Consider the following 18,752-nt stretch of genomic DNA (forward strand, 5'->3'; position numbering starts at 1 on the left):
ATAGAAGGCTATCGAAGGAGTATGATTTACTCACAACATCCACTGAGAATTTCATATACCTAGCTATGAGTAGGGTTATGTTAAAGAGGGAATATGCTTGAATTTACTAGTTTCCGGACAACCTCTTAGCATTATTTTGAACCCTATCCAAAGCTTCCCCAAGTTTATTTACTAAAATTGATTTGTTGCCGTCTTGTGCAGGAAGTATAGCTTCTGCGAAAGCTTTCTTGCTTGCTGCATCTGTAAGGTTGGAAGCATCGATTTTAGCAAAAGGATATTTATCAGCTAAGAAATCTTTTGCTATTTTTTCCTGACCAGCAGCACCATATACTTTGTCGTTAGCATTATTTTGAACCCTATCCAAAGCTTCCCCAAGTTTATTTACTAAAATTGATTTGTTGCCGTCTTGTGCAGGAAGTATAGCTTCCGCGAAAGCTTTCTTGTTTGCTGCATCTGTAAGGTTAGAAGCATCGATTTTAGCAACTATGTTAGCTCCAGTAAGTTTGCCTAGCATAGCAGTTACACCAGGATCAGTTGCATTGGAACCATCAACTTTAAGAACTTTATTTGCATCTATAAGTTTGCCTAGCATGGCAGTTACACCAGGATCAGTTGCATTGGAACCATCAACATTAACTTTACCATCGAATTTAGTATCTGCTGCTGTTTTAGTATAAACACCATTATCACCAGCACCTGCTGCGAGCCGTGGTACTAAATCGGCTATGCTTGTTATAGGCACTTGATTACCGTTGTCATCATAACGTAACAACTCAGCTTTAGTAGCTAATTCAGTATTTGCTGCTGTTTTAGTATACACCCTATTGTTATTAGTACCACCTGTTGTAAGGGCAGTTACAAAAGGGTCTGATATGTTGGTACCATCAACATTAAGTTTGTTAGCTAATGCAGCATCGGCAGCAGCTTTAGTATAAACACCATTAGCACCATCCCGTGCTGCTAGTGCTGTTACGAAAGCAGGCAACTGAAGATTGCTACCAGTAACATTAACTTTATCATTGAATTTAGTATCTAATGTTCCTTTAGGATACATTTGTGGATCCTGGCCTGCTGTAAGCTTTCCTACTAAAGCATTTATAAAATCATTGTCGTTTATGAGTTCTTGTTCTGTTTTATTACTCAATCGATCATTCAACGCCATATCACACTCTCCGTTAATTATAAAAACCATAGCATGCATGAAAAAAGTATAATTTTCGTTAATGCTAGATTTTACATAAGTTTTTTTTGAGGTTTGTCGTTTCAGAATTCTTCTCTTGCTATCCCAGTCCCCTCTCCTGTCATCCGAGTAGCTGACACTGGGATCCAGTTTTCCATATAATCTCATCGAAAATGTTGTAACCACTTTCTATACTAGTTTGCTTGCTCACAAGCAAACTTTCCTGGATCCCAGTGGGCTTTGTTGCATAGCAGCAGAAAAATTAGTGATTACTGACAAAATTCATTATAAATAGCGATTTAACTGTTGAAGGAAAAATATGCCACAAAAAATGAGGGTCAGTAACCATAGCGAATATAACAAATTTCTAGAAAAAAGAGGAAATATTTTTCATTATATCAACGAAGCCATAGAAAAGTGGTACGAGAATGGTCCAAAAATACCAGGTGGCAACAATATTTATAGCGATAAAGTTGTAATTTTGGTGCACATAATAACTTGTTTATTTAGAATAGGCCTGAGGCAAACAGTTGGGTTTATAGCAGGATACCTTGAGCAAATTGGGAAAAATTTGCAAGTTATCAGCTATTCACAATCATCAAGAAGGTTTAAGAAACTCAATATTAAGATCAATGATTGCAGAAAATAATATGGAAGATATCGAAATTGCTATAGACAGTACAGGAATTAGTATATACAACAACACTCCTGGTCATAGCAAAGAAAATAGCGAAGATAGAAAGTATCGCAGCTATGAACAGACAAGAAAATTGCATGTAATGTTGAATACAAACAGCAAAAAAGCCATAGCTGTAAAATACAGTAACGGCTGATCACTATGGAGCTTGTGATTTGCTAAAAGAAGTCGATTTTCAGTATGTCATAAAAGTACTATATGCAGATAGGGCATATGACAGAGAAAAGCTCTATAAGCTGTGTAATCAATATGGTATAAAAACGAAAATTCCTCCGAAAAACAACGCAGCAGAGCATCCAAAGTTAGACTATATGGCTGAGAGAAATTCTGCAGTCAAGCTCATAAAGTCATATGATGAAGATGGTATAAAGAAGTGGAAAAAAGAGATGAGTTATGGAAAAAGATCTTATATAGAAAGTTTTTTCTCGCGACTGAAACAAACATTCGGGTTTAGTTTTAGGAATAAATCTGAGACAAATAGAGAGAAGGAACTACTTGTTAAATGCTATTTGCTCAATAAGTTCACTGATATTGGTATGGCTAAATTTGAGATAGCTTCATAAATTTATTGTGCGTTACCTACTATCCGAAGAGCGATGCAACAAAGCCATCCCAGTGTCAGCTACTTGGATGACAGAGGGGAGTGGGATGACAGAAGATGATGGAGTGACAGGGAGTAATACAAAAAGTTTCGTCATCCCCATTGAATCGGCTTTAAAATCGATGTTCAAAGTTGAAATTTCCCTAGAAGATGCGGGGAAAATCAGAAAAGGTCAGGAAGTTGTATTAAATAACTTGCGTAATTTAAAGAATCATGATATTTGTTGTACGGTGGTGGGTAGTGTACCTATTGCAATCTGCAGTTTTATTTATGGTTGTGTGAAACCTATTCGTGTTTTTAATATTTAAAATGAGGTTTAGATGTCGATAACATCCGAAAAGAAAAAGAGTTTGATAAATATATATGCAATTAAAGAAGATGATACAGGTTCATCTTTTGTACAATGTGCAATTTTGACCGAGAGGATCAGTAACTTAACTGAGCATTTTAAAGTGCACAAGCATGACCATCACTCTAAGCGTGGTTTACTTATATTGATAGGTAGAAGACGCAAGCACTTAAATTATATAAAGCGTAAATTTGGTAATGAAGCCTATCAGGAATTAATAGAGAAGTTAGGCATTAGAAAATAATCGAGGAATTTAGTATGTTTAAAATTATAAAAAAATCTATAGAGTGGGGTGGTCGTACCTTATCTTTAGAAACAGGAAAAATAGCACGCCAAGCACATGGTTCAGTAGTTGTAAATTACGGTGATACTTCTGTTTTAGTAACTGTTGTAAGTAAAAAGAAGGAAGAAAATGTTGATTTTCCTTTAAATGTACAGTTTATCGCAAAAAGCTATGCCATGGGTAAGATCCCTGGCGGCTTTTTTAAAAGAGAAGGCAAGCCATCTGATAGAGAAACTTTAATCTCAAGGGTAATAGATAGAAGTATAAGACCACTATTCCCAGAAGGATTTCATGATGAAATTAGTGTGGTGTGCAATCTATTAACTTATGATACAGTCAATCCTCCTGAAGTGCCAGCATTGATTGGTGCTGTTGCAGCTCTTGCAATTTCTGGTGTTCCCTTTCACTTTACTATAGCTGGAGTGATGGTTGGTTGTGATGAAAATAATAACTATATACTCAACCCTTCTGTTCAAGAGATGAAAGCAAGCAGCTTGGATCTGTTTTTGTCTGGTGATGAAAATTCAATTTTAATGGTTGAATCAGAAGTGAAAGAGCTCTCTGAAGAAAATGTTTTTAATGCAATAAAATTTGGCCATGAACACCTTAAGCCTGTCATTAAGCTCATAAAAGAGTTTGCTGATACAATTGGCAATAAACCTGAGAGCTTTGCCCCTATTGATGCATCAGATATAACACAAGAGCTCGAAAAATACGGTAAAGATTTTGAAAAAGCATATTCGCAAACAGTAAAACAAGAGCGAGTTCAAGCTCTAGAAGCGATCAGAGAGAATATATTGAATACTCTTAAAGAAACTGGAAAAGACGAAAAGTTAATTACGTATGCAGTAAAAAACTTTGAAAGATCTTTAGTACGTGAAATAATTAGGAAGAAAAGTGTAAGGATAGACGGTCGTAAGCATGATGAGATACGTCAGATAGAAGTTGAAGTTGATATTCTGTCCAAAACTCACGGTTCTGCACTATTTACAAGAGGCAATACTCAGGCACTGGTTGTTACTGCTCTTGGCACCACTCAAGATGAGCAAATTGTGGATGATATTGAAGGGGATAGACGTGAGCATTTCATGTTGCATTATAACTTTCCCTCATTTGCTGTTGGAGAAACTTCTGCTGCGCGTGCACCAGGAAGAAGAGAAATCGGTCATGGCAAACTTGCTTGGAAAGCAATTCATCCTGTTTTACCCGATAAGTCTGAATTTCCTTATACAATAAGAGTAGTGTCCGAAATTTTGGAGTCTGATGGTTCTTCTTCTATGGCAACAGTTTGTGGGACTTCTCTTGCTTTAATGGATACGGGTGTGCCAATAAAGGCCCCTGTTGCTGGAATTGCTATGGGTCTCATCAAAGATAAAGACGAGTATGTAATACTTTCCGATATACTTGGTGATGAAGATTATCTTGGTGATATGGACTTTAAAGTAGCAGGAACTAGTGAAGGGGTTACGGCGCTACAAATGGACATGAAAATTTCTGGTATAAGCTTTGAAATTGTTGAAAAATCTTTAGAACAGGCGAAAGCTGGAAGATTACATATTTTAGAAAAAATGAATGCAGTGATTTCAGAACACAGTGATGATGTCAAAGACCATGCACCAAGGATGTTATCATTTTACATAGATAAAGACAAAATTTCTGCTGCTATAGGTTCTAAGGGGAAAAATATACGCAGTGTGTGTGAAAGAAGTAATGCAAAAATTGAAATAGGAGATGATGGTAAAGTTTCTGTTTTTGCTACGAGTGGCACTGAAGCTGAAATTGCAAAGAGTATGATGATTGATTCAATAACAGAACTAGAACAAGGTTCTATAGTTGATGTCAAGGTTGTAAGAATAGAGAAGTCTATTGTAGAGCTTGAATTTCTTAATGGCAGAAAAGGAAAAATGCACATAAGTGAAGTAGCTAATGAACATATAGATTCTATAGAGAGCGTACTTAAACAAGATGATACTTTCAAAGCACTAGTAATTGACTTCGAAAAAGGTGGGTGTCCAAAGTTGTCAAGACGTCGGGTTGATCAAGAGACGGGAGAGTTTTTTGAAGGTGAGCTTTACAACGAGGAAAGGAAAGATGGTCCAAATGACAGGGATAATTATTACAATAATTCATTTAGTAGAAAACCTGGAGGAAGTCACCATAAGAGGCCTCCTCGTCCTCGTTCTGGTTTCAGCAACAGAAATAGGCCGAAATTTGGTAATAATGATTCATCATCAGGTTTTTATTAAGAGTAAACTTCTTGCGTTACCTCTCGTCATTCCAGTGCTTAACACTGGAATGACACCCTTTCTGGTGAAGGTTGTTCTCAAATCACAATGTTAGTACAATTGTGGTGTTAGCTATAGCTAACCCAAGGTATCCGTTCAGCGGAGTGGTAGAATAAGGTAGACAAAGTGATCTAAAAAGATAATCATAGAGCAAAAGTGAGGTAATGTGGTAAACCTTTTAGAACTTTGCAAAAATTTACAGCAAAAAATAGAAAAACTGAAAGCAGAGATAGAAAACTTAAAAGCAGAAAATAAAGCTTTAAAGATAGAGAACGCTGAATTAAAGGAAAGGCTTGGTTTAAACTCGAAAAATTCATCTCTACCGAGCTCTAAAGAATTGTACAAAACAAAAAAGGACAAGCCAAAAAGCGAAAGGAATGTTGGCGATCAGGTTGGGCATAAAGGAAATTTTCATGCTACAATGGAAGCGGATAAAGTAGTAAAAATAGAGTTGCCTAATATTTGCGAATGCGGAGGAGAGCTTGTAATATGCGAAAAACCTTATGTTCACCAAAAAGTTGATCTTCCGGAAATTAGGCCTTATGTAGTAATTGGAACATGGTCGTTGTCGGAGATGCAGAAAAAGAAAAAGTAGCAAGTTACCAGAAGGTGTTACGCCAGATACATTTGGTCCAAGGGTTAAGTCTATAATTGCAGCACTCAGCGGATTTTACAAAAACTCAAAGCATGAAGTGGCTAGTATCATAAATGACATTTTTAATTTGAACATAAGTGTTGGCAGCATATCAAATAGTGAACACAGAGTTGCATTAAAATGCGAAAAAACATATGAGAAAATCGAACAAGAAATAAGCAGAAGTGAGGTTTTGCATATCGATGAAACCAGTCACTATAACAAAGGAAAACTTGGCTGGTGTTGGATGTTTGCAAGCAATACGGCAAGTTTTGTAAAATTGACAGAATCAAGAGGAATGAAGGTTTTGCAAGACAGCACATTTTGCAATCGCAATAGTTTGATAGTAACTGATAGATATTCAGCCTACAACTACTTTAATGATAAGAAAAGGCAAATCTGCTGGGCTTATTTAATAAGAGATTTTGAAAGGCTGGCTCATAGCTGGAACATTGAAGTTAAGATTCTTGGCTGTTATGTAAGAGATGTCACTACTGAATTATTTGCACTAAAAAAAGCTTTACTAAAAAATGAGATAGACATTTTAAGATTTGCCAGACGTGCAAGAAAATTGCGAAAACGTACAAGGTATTATTTGAAGGAAATATCTCGCTTACCTGAAGCAATTGGAGCTTCTCGAGTTGCAAAGAATATTTTGAAATCTGAAAGAATGATGTGGAAATTTTTAGATGACCCAGAAAATATTCCGCTGACAAATAACCATGCTGAACAGCAAATTCGGCATTATGTCGTTTATCGCAAAAATTCATATTTTACCCAATCGAAGCGGGGAAATGCATTCCTTGAACGGATAATTTCATTATACTTGACATGGAAACAAAGGGGTCTCAATCCTTTCCAAAACCTCTTATCTATCATCTCTTACACCGCTTAGCTGAACGGATACACGTGAATGTTGCAATTACAAAAGCGATCTCTACTAGGAGGATGTCATTTCAGTGCCCCTGTGATGTCATTCCAGTGCTCCTTTTTTTGTCATCCCAGTGTCAGCTACTTGGATGACAGGGGAGGGAGGTGCTACCCTGACAATCGTCATCCCGCTACGTGTTAGCGGGATCTAGAGATACCGCGAATGAATCGCGGTATGACGGTCTGCAGCGGTATGACGTAGGGCTGCACTAGCTATATCATGCATTTTATTAACCGACACTATAAACAATATCCTTACAATTATGAGATTGAACCACAACTTGCTCAAGCGTTAAGCTGCTGCGTTTAGCGTCTTTACTGTGATTTTCCCCAAGAACATTTGTTCTTTCTCGTTTTATTTCCTCAATGAATTTCCCATTAACATCTTTAGGATCAATCTCTTCTTCAGAATATATAAGGTTAGTGCAATTTGTTTTTCTATAATAATGTATGCCAAAACCCACAATGAGTAATGCAAGTATACCAGAACCTATAAGTAATGATAATCCTATGTTATTAGTCAAAGGGTTTTGGTAAAATTTTTGTACACCATTAACACCATGTGTTGCAAGTAGCCCTAGAGGAAACGCTATATTTGCAGCAACTACACCAGTAAATAATGCAGTAAATATTGGTCTGTCGTTAATTACTGATTTTATTTTATTAGTTCTAGTAATTACTTTTTCGTCAATGTTAGTGAAGCCTTGTTTAGCTTCCCAAGCATTAAGTACAAAATTTGAATGAGTGCCATTGCTATATTCCAGTCTTACAGATTTTATAGCTTTATCTTTTGGCTGGTGCTCCAACACCTCAGCTAAAATTTTATCCGCATCTTTTTTTTGAATGGAATGTTCTTCAGTATCTATAAATTGCCTTGTTGCAAAAAATATTGGACCAATTGCAAGCAATGCAGCAAGTGCGATAACTGGTATAGTGATATATTTTGGGCTGTTTGTAAAAAATGCAATAAATTTTGCTTTATCTTGTAAATATAATAAAGCTGCAGATATACTGAGTATAATAGCACTTGCACCAAAAATTATAAAACCCTTCTGCTGCATGGCATACTTTGCTCTTGGCAAGAATCTGTTTGTTTTTTTATTTTTTAAAATTGCATCGTCATTTATGTTAAATTTACTATTTGTAAGCAAAGACTTTTTAGAGCCATCTGCTGCGCTTGTGTATGATGGTAGTGAGCCAGTTGGAGGTATACTTGAGCTGTTAGTTCTTTGTAAATCTTCTAATATTTCACTATTCCAAGGTGGACTAAATACTGTCTCTTGAAAAGGTGATCTGCTTAGAGTGGGATTTTGTGGCACGTCAACATGAGTTTCTTCACCTTTTGTTTCTTCTAGGGAAGGAGGTGATACTTGAGTCTCAAGAGTTAACGGATCTCTTGAATTAGCATTGCTGTTTTTTTTCTCTTTAAATTCTTCCTCTAACAAAGCTTCTAAAGCTGTATTTTCATCATTTTTTTTCGGAGTACTTGTCCTAAGTGCTGGTATTGGTAAAATTCCTGGTGTTATCTCGCCATCTTCACTTATTGATGTGGAAGAAATTAATGTTACTGTTTGTTCTTCATTTACTGGTCCAGGCATATTCACTCCAAAATTAATTACTATGCTGCATTGATTACGCTATAGTTATTAAGATATAGTAAATACCAATTTACGGATAATTATTAGTATAGAAATTGTCTATCAAAGATTCTTTCATTCAGAGGGTAATCTTTGTCAAAAAGCAAAGTGATTGTGTTCTCATGGTCTTTTTGTATTTTTATCTGTGATATATCATGAAATTCTTTGTAATCTGATACTACAAGTGCTGGACGGTTTTTTGTGTCGTTAATGTCAATTTGTACGATTGTATCGTTTGATATTAACGCTCCATTCCAATGCCTTGGGTAATAGCTATTGATAGAGGTTAATGCAAGTAAATTTGAATTTAGCGGCAAGATTGGGCCACCGGCAGAGAAGTTGTATGCAGTGCTGCCTGTGGGGGTAGATAATATTACTCCGTCCCCTCTAAATTTCTCTACTTTTAGCTTATCGTTGATAGTAATATTCATCTCTACTATTTGGTTCGCTTTTCTAAAAACGTATACTTCGTTTACTGCTATGTAATGATATCTCTTGCCACTTGTGTCTGTTGCTTCCATTTTTAGCAAAGTTAACTGAGTTGAAGTTGCATGCTCTATATGATCAATTAAATCTTCACTGCAGCTAAAGCATTTATTCATCAAAAACCCAACATTGCCAGTGTTTATCCCATACACATGCATGTTTTTATTTTCTATAACGTAATTATGCAAGGTACGCAGCATAAAGCCATCACCGCCAACAACTATCAGTAGATCAATTTCGGACTTATTTTCTTCTGTTATATTGATAAAATTAAGTTTCTTTAATAGTTTAGATACTTCCTGCGATTTTGGTGATGGAGAAGCAACATAGCCTATATTTTTGTATTTATGCATGCTTCAGTAAACTCTCTAAAACTTAAAGAGGAGGAGAATTAGAAAATGCTTCCATATTTATCGTTAAACTTAGCTAATTTGCTAGTTTTACTTGCTAACCCGCTTGTCAAACTTCCAGTCCATGCAGGGTGAGTAAGAGGATCTCTATCAAGTTTTACCCTATCTCCCTCCTTTCCATAAGTGGAACGAGTTTCAAACTCTTGACCGTCTGTCATAACTATAATAATTTTATGATAATTCATTGTTGCTTATAAACTTTTAGTCAGTTAATATTCTAGTGAACTTAATTCACTAAGTCAATCATTATTCTAAAATATTGACAAAAAATAGATAAAATGTTATACTCAATAGGGAATAAATAATAGTTATCATGATTTTCGCTTTCCCTGGTCAGGGCTCTCAGTTTGTAGGAATGGGAAGGAGCTTATATAGTGAGTTTTCCGTTGCAAGACAAGTATTTAATGAAGTAGATAGCATATTGGGTAGAAAGCTGTCTCATTTAATCTTCAACGGTCCTATTGAAGAATTAACCATTACAGAAAACGCTCAGCCAGCTATAATGGCAGTATCAATTGCAATGCTACGTGTTATGGAGCATATGTTTGGCAAATCTCTTTTCACTGATCACAATGTTAAATATGTTTGTGGGCATTCAGTTGGCGAATATACAGCGCTGTGTGCTGCAGGAGCGTTAACGCTTGAGTCTGCAATCAAGCTGCTGAAAGTTCGCAGCGAAGCAATGCATGAAGCTTCACTGAAATGTAAAGGCGGAATGGTTGCGTTGCTTGGAGCAGAGATAAATGAAGTGGAAGATATATTGAAATCAGTTCAAATTGACGGAATTTGTGAAATTGCAAACGATAACGGTGGCGGACAAGTGGTTATAAGTGGCACTAGAGAAGCTCTTGAAATGTTACCCGATTTATTCAAAAACTCGAGTGTGAGGAAACTAATTAAATTACAGGTTAGTGGGCCTTTTCATTCATCTCTTATGAAACCTGCTGATGAAAAAGTTTTGGAGTTTTTGAAGGGTATTAAAATAACCCGTCCTATAGTTCCTTTGATAACAAATGTTACAGCTAAAGAGGAGAGTGATCCCAAAGTTATAAAAACTTTACTCGCCAAGCAAGTTGTAAGCAGAGTGAAATGGAGAGAAATGGTTTTGTATATGTCAAGCCGTGGCATTAACAAATTTGTTGAAATTGGCCCTAATAAAGTTTTATCTAATTTGGTCAAAAGAATTGACCAATCTATCAGTACAAAAAATATAGATAGTATTGGTGATATTGACAGCTTCTTTAATGAATCATTAGTACTAACAGCGAAAAATTTAAAAGTTGGATTAAGTTAAAACACATCTATTTGATGTCATTCCGGTGCATAACGCTGCCTAGCTGGAATGACAGAGGGTAATGCAAGAAATCAATGAACTACCTGTCATTTCATCAGGTTTCTTAATTCCAAGTAGCTGTAAAATAGTAGGGGCGATGTCAGATAACCTTCCGTCTCTTAGTTTTAGATTATCGCAAGACACAATAAATGGCACTTTATTTAGAGTGTGTGCTGTATGAGGTGTATTATTTTCTTCATCGAACATACATTCCACATTACCATGGTCTGCAGTAACAATTAATGCGGTGTTGCTTGACTTTTTAACAGCACTCAGCACTTTTGCAAGACAATCATCTACAGCTAGCACAGCTTTCTCGGCTGCTTTTATATTACCTGTATGTCCTACCATATCAGGATTAGCGTAATTTACAACTATCAGTGCGAATTCTTGGGAGTGAATTTTTTCTACAAGCTTTTCTGTGAGCTCGAAGGCTGACATTTCGGGCTGCAAATCGTAAGTTTGAACTTTTGGTGAGGGAATGAGTATTCTTTCTTCACCAGAGAAAGGTTCTTCTTTTCCACAATTGAAAAAGAAAGTCACATGAGCGTATTTCTCGGTTTCGGCGATACGTAATTGTTGCAATTTATTGTCTTCTATTGTTTGTCCTAGAGTATCAGCGAAAGAAGTAGGAGGAAAAATATAAGGGATCTGAAGATCTTTTTTATATTTCATCATGCTTAGAATTGAAGAGAATTTTGCTACCTTAGCGTAATCTGTTTTGCCAAGCAAAATACTTGCTAATTGTATCATTCGATCAGCACGAAAGTTAGCCAACAGCACTCCATCTTCTGGTTTTATACCTTGATAGTCACCTATTACTGCGGGCCTGATAAACTCATCAGTTATGTTATTTTGATAATTTTCATCAATCAACGATACTGCATTATCATGACGAGGTGCCTTTGCAAATGCGATAGCCTCATAAGCTTCAATTGTTCTCTCCCACCTGTTATCACGGTCCATAGCATAGTAACGCCCAGAAACAGTAGCAATTCTTATGTCATTTCCCTTTATACTCTTTATAAATTCTTGAATGCATTTTTTTCCTGAATTTGGCAATGTGTCTCTGCCATCTAAAAATGCATGTATCACCACTTTGATTCCATGCTGTGATATTTTATTTGCTAAAGTTGAAATATGCTTTTGATGCGAATGAACACCGCCATCTGACACTAATCCCATTATATGGCATACTCCGTTCTTACTTTTTAGATTACTAATAAAACTTTGTAGATTTACATTGTTTTCTATTGTTCCAATCTCTTGATTAATGCGCTGAAGGCTTTGTATTACCACTCTACCACTGCCAATATTCATATGGCCAACTTCTGAGTTACCTATTTGACCACCAGGTAACCCCACATCAGTTCCACAGGCGGATAAACTGCATTTTGGATAATTAGAGCTAATATATTGCCAACAGGGTGGATTTGCGTTGCTAATAGCATTGTATTTACTGTTTTCTACTCCATTTCCCCAACCATCTAGTATACATAAAACGACTGATTTAATGCCCATATAAAATCAACACTAAAATTCAACAGAGAAGAGCTCCCCGGGCCGGATTCGAACCAGCGACCAATTGGTTAACAGCCAACTGCTCTACCACTGAGCTACCGAGGAATAAACCGTTTTTAATTTACCATGTTGAACGTTGGTTGTAAACGTTTTTTGTGTAGACTTTAAGTCCAACTGGTCACAGAAACGAAAAAACTTACTTGACAAACTCCGCCAGCGCCCTTATCATGAAACTGAAGCTATTGTATTTGCTTTCGCCAATCTGCAGATTAAAAGGTAAGGATTACTTAATGTATCGGCGTCTTATGTTCAATTTTTTGCAGTATATAGATACTGTATGTCTTTACAAAACTTCATCTACATCTAGATTTTTATCTAAATAAGCTGAACGCGCTTATAAAGCGTTACAAGACATCAAAAAATGCCAATACTCGACAGAGATAGTAAAAGACTAGCTAACTCGGGGATTCTTTGTCTTTTTTTCTGCTTAGTAAATTTCTTAAACATTTGCAGCGTAGATTAGTTGCAATTAAAAGCAGCTGAATCTCGCTTATCAAGCGTTTTAAAACATAAAAAACGCCAATATTTTAAAGCGGATAATAACCACGGGGCTTCTTTTGCCTTTTTTTTCGTTTGGTAAATTTCTTAATGTTTATGGCTAAGCGACAGCCGTCATTCCGCTGCTTGTTAGCGGCCAAGAGATACCGTGACGGTTCGCGGCAGTATGACGATAAGACACAAAGCCTAATGGAAAAAACTGCGAACGCCAGTGAAAAACATAGCAATTTTATTTTCATTTGCAGCTTTTATCACATCTTGATCTTTCAGCGAGCCGCCGGGCTGAATTATAGCTGTAATTCCATGTTTTGCACTTTCTACTATGCTATCTGGGAATGGAAAAAATGCATCTGAAGCAAGCACTGCACCTTTACATTTTTCACCTGCTTTTTTCACTGCAATGTTCACACTATCTATTCTGCTTGTTTGCCCTGCGCCGATGCCAATAGCACAACCATCTTTTGCTATAACTATTGCGTTGGATTTCACATGCTTACATATTTTCCAGGCAAAAATAAGATCTTCCTTTCCTTTTTTTGTTGTAGTGCATTCTGTTACTTGTTCTGCTTTTATCTTGTGATCATTATTTTCTTGCACCAAAAACCCACCAATAACATTTTTAGTTTGGTATTTCACATTTTGTTGAAAAGATTTATGAATAATCACTCTTAAATTTTTCTTTCTTTGCAAAATTTTTAGTGCCTCATTGTTTACTGATGGTGCTATCACAACTTCTAAAAATATCTCGTTTAATTTTTCCGCTAGCTTTAAATCTATTTCCCGGTTTAAGGCAACTATACCACCAAAACTGCTTACTTCATCGCACGATAGAGCTTTTTCATATGCCTCCAAAGCATTATTACCAATAGCAGCGCCACATGGGTTATTATGCTTGATTATCACTGCTGCAGGTTCTTCGAATTCAGAAGTTATGTTAAGTGCGGATTCTATATCTACTATATTATTATAACTCAACTCTTTTCCATGTATTTTTTCCAACGGATATTTGGTAAATTGATTACTATAAAATGCAGCTTTTTGATGGGGATTTTCACCATACCTGAGTTCTTGTACTTTATGCCCGTATAGAGCAAAAAACTCTGGCAACTCATTATTTTTACTCTGGGATAAAAACCAACTGTGAATATTAGAATCGTAGTGTGCAGTGAGAGCAAATGCTTTGGTTGCTAAGTGTTTTCTATATTCCAATGTTGTTTTATTGTTATTTTTTATCATCTCAGCTTTTAGTGCTTCGTAGTCTTGAATGCTAGAAATAACTGAAGTAAAACGAAAGTTTTTTGCTGCAGCTCTAATTAACGCCACTCCGCCGATATCAATTTGTTCTATAATTTGCTCTTCATTTGAGCCGCTATTTACTGTCTCCCAAAATGGGTATAGGTTAGTTATAAGCAGGTCTATTGGCTTAATACCTAGATTTTGTATTTCCGTTTTGTGTTTTTCTCTATTGCAAAGTATTCCTCCATGAATTTTAGGGTGTAAAGTTTTTACTCTACCACCAAGTATCTCTGGAAATTGTGTGTAATCTGAGACCTCTTGTGTTTTTATTCCTGCACTAGATAGCGTTTTATAAGTATTTCCCGTTGAAAGAATTTCTATTTGTTGCTGCGTTAAAAACGATGCAAGATCAATTATATTCGTTTTATCGTATACTGATATTAAAGCTCTTTTTATTTTCATTTTTATATGGAAAGTTTTTTAAGATTATATCTAAGAAAAGGAAATTTAGCTATTACATTTCTACACTAATTTAAAGCAGCCTATTCTATAAATTTTTTTACCATGCTTGATTTCAAGCCACGAATAAAATCTTCAATACTGCAAGGATTTCTCCCTTCCATTTGTACAACTTTAGGAATTAAAGTGCCACCTTTTAAACTTATGTGCATATTATCGTTAACAATCTTACCTTGTTCTGAAGCGAGAGCTTCAAAGTCAGCATCAAGTATCCTGATACGTTTATTCTCTATCTTGATAAACGCTTTTGGGTAAAACGCTTTAACCTTTCTATAAGCAACTTCACAGGCATCACTTGCATAAATTTTATAGTCTTCCACTTTGTCAGCGTAACATGCATCGTTATCGTTCTGTTTTAAGGGAAGCTGTTTTTCAATTTCGTTTAGCACTTTCAGCAGTAAATCACTGCCTAGCTTAGATAATTTATCATGCAATGTCTTGTAGTTATCGTTCTTTTCGATAAGAAATTTTTCCTGTTTTAAAATAGGGCCAGAATCTAATCCTTCATCCAGTTGCATAATGCTAACCCCGGTTTCTTGATCTCCTGCTAAAATTGTGTGCTGTATCGGAGCTGCACCGCGCCACCTCGGTAGTAATGAAGGATGAATATTAATACAACCATATTTTGGAATATTCAAAATTTCTCTTGGAAGTATCAATCCATACGCGGCAACAACCGCAACGTCTGGCTTGAAATTTCTAAATTTTTCTTGCTCTGCCGAGAACTTTAGAGAGATAGGAGTACATACCTCTATGTTACTTTCTTCAGCGATAACATGTACTGGAGATTTCATTGGCTTCTGTCCACGCCCCGAAGGTTTTGGAGCCTTGGTGTATACTGCCACCACTTCGCTCTTTGATTTCAGTAACAAGCTCAGAGAATTAACAGCAAATCCTGGTGATCCCATGAAAATAATTCTCATGGTGTTTTTGCTTTAAGAATTCTCCGCTAATTTACCACTTACAGTTTCTACTAATTTGGCAAAATCATCCTTATAATTAACTGCCATCTCAGCAAGAATTTTTCTATTTAAATCAATGCCGGCAAGTGTAAGACCATGCATAAACCTACCATAGGTAAGCCCATGCTCTCTTGCTGCTGCATTAATACGTATTATCCATAAGCTACGGAAATCACGTTTACGGGTTCTTCTGTCTCTATAAGCATATTGCAGTGCTTTTTCAACTCTTTGTAATGCAATTCTATAACAACTTTTTGCGCGCCCTCTATAACCCTTTGCCAGTTTCAATATTTTTTTATGGCGAGCGTGAGTAGTGACTCCACGTTTTACCCGAGCCATTTTATTTTACCTCCATTTTGTTAAATACCGTAAGGCATATGAAGCTTAACTATACGCGAGTCAGATTTACCAAGAATCGTTGTACCGCGCTGATTACGAATATTAGATTTACTTCTCTTTACCATGCCATGCCTTTTGCCTGACTGAGTAGAAATAACTTTACCCTTAGCTGTAAGGTGAAAGCGCTTTTTCACAGAAGATTTGGTTTTTAATTTTATTTTCTTCATATTCCAAATAAATTTACAAGCACTACTATTGAGTTCTTTAATAGTAATTAAGCATTAGTATAAATAATTTTATTAAAGAATCAAATTAAAATTGTATATTAAAGGAGTTTAAAAGTAATTACGCCCAATATGTGTGTTATACCTTCTTTATTCCCAAGTGGCAACAATACTTGCCTCATTTTAACACTTTCACTTTCTTCCTCTTCATTGATTGGGCATTTACTCTCTATTACAGTATCAAGTTTATCAATGACTGCATCTATTTTATATAGTCGCAGAAATGGTGCATCAATTGCATACTTATTATCAATGCGCGTCTTTTTCTCAAAACCATAGAATTCAACGGCCTTTTCTCCTGCATTTTCGCAAATATAACCTTGATCTTTGACTTCAATGATAAAACAATGCTGCCATGACTCCATTATTTCTGCAGTGTCTATTTCATGCCTTTCTGGCCAATCTCTGTCTGATCCTTTTATGTCATTCCAGTGTTGAGTCACCACATTTGCTATTCTTTTTTCTTTGCCTACATAAATTTCCATTCCAATTTCCACATATAAAACACAGATATGAGGTAAATTTATCGTGAATATATTGATTTTTTCTTACCACAAGGTGCATGTCACTAGAAGTTCTGAGATCTAGAGAGTGGTATTGATTTTATTTCCATTACAACTTATTATTTATAGATAACCTCAATAAAAACGATGAAGCTAAACGAAATCAGAGAAAGATTTATAAAATTTTTTGTAAATAATGACCACGAGCAGGTTTCTTCTTCTCCTTTGATTCCAGAACATGACCCAACGCTCATGTTCACAAATGCTGGTATGGTGCAGTTTAAAAATATTTTTACTGGTGCTCAAAAAACTGAAATGAAACGTGCTGTCTCAAGTCAAAAGTGCCTAAGAGCAGGCGGTAAACACAATGATCTTGAAAATGTTGGCTATACAACTCGGCATCACACATTTTTTGAAATGCTCGGAAATTTTAGCTTCGGTGATTACTTTAAGGAAACTGCGATAGAATTTGCGTGGGAATTTATCACTAAAGAGTTATCTCTTGATAAAAACAGACTATCCATAACCGTCTACCATACTGATGATGAGGCGTACGAGATTTGGCGTAAGATAAGTGGCTTTTCAAGTGATAAAATCATAAGAATTACAACGGATGATAACTTTTGGAGTATGGGAAATACTGGTCCGTGCGGTCCATGTTCTGAAATTTTTTATGACCATGGGAGTCCTAATTTACAAGAGGGCGATAGAATTGTTGAAATCTGGAATCTGGTATTCATGGAGTTTAACAAAGATGAAGAAGGTAATTTACACAAATTGCCAAAAAAATGCATCGATACTGGAATGGGCCTTGAAAGAATAGCGGCTGTTATGCAAAACGTCCATGATAACTATGATATTGATCTATTTTCTGCTCTGATAAGTAAATCACAAGAGTACTGTGGAAGAACGGAAAATAAAATAGCGCATAAGATCATAGCAGATCATCTTCGCGCGGCTGCATTTCTCATCGCAGAGGGGGTGCTCCCTGGAAATGAAGGCAGGAATTACGTATTACGCAGATTAATTAGGAGAGCCGCGCGTTATATCCACCTGCTTGGATATAATGATTCCCTACTCCATCGCGTTTTTCCGGTGCTGATAGATAGCACGAGTTCGGCTTATATGGGGGATATTTATCCTGAATTGATCAGAGCTAAAAGCTTAATAGAAACGACGTTAAAATCAGAGGAAGAAAACTTTAAAGACACTTTGATGAAAGGCATTAGTCTATTGGAAAAATTCACTGCAGATTTAAAATCGGGCGATACTTTGCCTGGAGAATCAGCGTTTAAGCTATATGACACCTACGGATTTCCTTTGGATATTACACTTGATATTTTAAAAGAGAAAAAAATAAATTTTGACCAGAAGGGTTTTGATGATGCAATGGGAGAACAAAAAGAGAGAGCACGTGCTAAATGGGCTGGATCTGGTGAAAAATCTGTTGAGCAAGTATGGTTTGATTTGATCGATAAATTTGGCAAAACAAAATTTGTTGGTTATGAGTTCAATGAAGTAAATGATGCGAAAATACTAGCTATAGTTTCCTCTAAAAATGAAGTAATTGATTCTGCAAAGGAGGGAGAAAAGATAACCATTATACTTGATAAAACACCTTTTTATGGCGAGTCAGGTGGACAAGTGGGAGATACTGGCAGTCTGATCAAATCTGATAGAAGTATTATTATAGTCGAGAATACCAATAAGGTTAATGACCTATATTTGCACAGATGCATAGTTAAGTTCGGTTCAATTTGTAAAGGTAACACAGTTGCAGCAAGCATTGACAAGGAAAGAAGGCAAACCTTAAGAAGAAATCATTCAGCTACACACCTTTTGCACTTTGTATTGAGAAAAATCTTGGGTGATCATGTCACTCAAAAAGGTTCCCTAGTTGCACCGGATAAGTTACGATTTGACTTTAGTCATAACACTCAAGTTACTCAGGATCAGCTATTCTTAGTAGAAGATATGGTAAACTCTCTAATCAGAGAAACCTTTC

At 36.1% G+C, this 18,752-nt stretch overlaps 1 long non-coding RNA gene and 1 other non-coding gene across 2 annotated transcripts; both read right to left on the reverse strand.

The window, feature by feature from the left end:
• Positions 1–12,379: 12,379 nt before the first annotated feature.
• On the reverse strand, positions 12,380–12,451 carry Trnan-guu. The gene has a single exon. It is a non-coding gene; the product is annotated as a tRNA-Asn (tRNA).
• Positions 12,452–15,771: 3,320 nt separating this feature from the next.
• LOC123257896 lies at positions 15,772–18,058 on the reverse strand. The gene is made up of 2 exons (XR_006507944.1): positions 17,801–18,058; positions 15,772–17,735 (listed from the first exon to the last, which is right to left on the reverse strand). It is a non-coding gene; the product is annotated as an uncharacterized LOC123257896 (long non-coding RNA).
• Between the last annotated feature and the right edge of the window lie 694 nt (positions 18,059–18,752).

Source organism: Drosophila ananassae (genome assembly GCF_017639315.1).
Source record: "Drosophila ananassae strain 14024-0371.13 chromosome 4 unlocalized genomic scaffold, ASM1763931v2 tig00000073, whole genome shotgun sequence".
Classification (NCBI taxonomy): domain Eukaryota; kingdom Metazoa; phylum Arthropoda; class Insecta; order Diptera; family Drosophilidae; genus Drosophila; species Drosophila ananassae.